At 37.4% G+C, this 1,565-nt stretch overlaps 1 non-coding gene across 1 annotated transcript; it reads left to right on the forward strand.

Moving 5' to 3' along the window:
- Positions 1-1,204: 1,204 nt before the first annotated feature.
- Positions 1,205-1,311, forward strand: LOC125121691 (U6 spliceosomal RNA). Its single transcript, XR_007133566.1, has one exon. It is a non-coding gene; the product is annotated as a U6 spliceosomal RNA (small nuclear RNA).
- The last annotated feature ends 254 nt before the right edge of the window (positions 1,312-1,565 follow it).

A 1,565-nucleotide genomic window follows, 5' to 3' on the forward strand; every position in this document is an offset into this window, starting at 1 on the left:
AACAGTGTCATTGTTATTAAGTTAGTCAGTCACACTTTTTACACTTGATGCTACCCTAGAAAAGACAGAAATGCCTAAACTAGTTAGTGTTTACAAAACTGAGCAAACAACTAAACACACCTTTGGTTCATGAGCTACTACGAGGCAGTAAGAAACCATGTATCACTCAGTTTGCTGCAAAACTGTCCTTAATAGCCCTGGACCAAACAGCATGTTTAGATATTTTGGTGGATTAACATGGGCCACTTACAGGGGTCAATGACATCCATCCATAGCAACCATGTGTATATGTGTTCTTTGTCCAAACAAAGTCTAGAGAGGAGATAAATTAATAAATCCTTTGGTGACAGGTTGGATATTCTCAGATGGCATTTAGCCTTGGCAAAAATTTCCTCTCATTCCTTATTAACACCAGCCTAAATTTTATCTTACGCATAAACTGTAAAACAAAACAGAACAATAAAAAAAATGGAAGTTCATGTTGTCATGTGAAAGACAATTTTTTAATCTTCATTTTTATTTGTGGCAATTTATATATTGGCCTTCCTAAGGAAAATATTGCCTTAATTCAAATAAATACTGACTCTGCATTAAAAATTGATCATTAAAGATTTAGTTTTTCTTCTTGCTGATTTTCCTTATTGCTTCTAATGAGTTGGGAATAAGACAACTGTTCTTTCAAGGGTGGTATGGCATGTTCTAACTGAGAGTTCAGTTGAAAGGGAAGTACTTATTGGTACCATTACATTGGTAGGACTCAAGGAGAAAAAGACAAAAGGTTATGCTGACCTGAAGTCATCCCAATAATGAAATCCAAGAGAAATATTGAACCCCATATTGTTTAGCCATGATATTACCCATCTACCTGTGGATGGCATAGGCTAATGAATAAGTTTTAGAAGTATTTAATATGGATTGATGTAAGTAGCCTCCATGTTAAAATCACCAACACTAAATATAGGGCAAGTTGTTAATAAAAACTCCTCAAAAAAGAGAGGTATTAAGTTTCTGAACAATACAGTACACTTCCATTTTTCTGGTGCTGAGATACTGAATTACATGATTTTTTTTTAAATCTTAGTTTTGAGCCATGGAAACTAATTCTAGACTGATTAAGCAGAGAATTGATTTGTTGTAAAGTTACTGGGAGTTCATAGTATCACCAAAAAGGCTAGAGAATCTGGCAAAGAAAAGGACAAGAGTGGTGCTCACTTTGGCAGCACACATACTAAAATTGGAATGATACAGGTAGCAGTAGCATGGCCCCAGTGCAAGGATGCTATGCAAGTTTGTGAAACATTCCTAGCAAGAAAGGAAGTGGGGAAGGAGGGAAGGAAGGAAGGAAGGAAGGAAGGAAGGAAGGAAGGAAGGAAGGAAGGAAGGAAGGAAGGAAGGAAGGAAGGAAGGAAGGAAGATACAGAAACTAATAAAGTTGGAGAGAAGGTAGGGTCACTTTCAAATTCACACTGCAATTCCACTCCTGTTAGGACACCACTGTTAACTACACCTGAGTTCCTGGGTGCCCAGCTTGTATCCACTGAGTCTACTGCTTCCCCTGGACTGGA

This window comes from Phacochoerus africanus, chromosome 2, assembly GCF_016906955.1.
Source record: "Phacochoerus africanus isolate WHEZ1 chromosome 2, ROS_Pafr_v1, whole genome shotgun sequence".
NCBI classification, from domain to species: domain Eukaryota; kingdom Metazoa; phylum Chordata; class Mammalia; order Artiodactyla; family Suidae; genus Phacochoerus; species Phacochoerus africanus.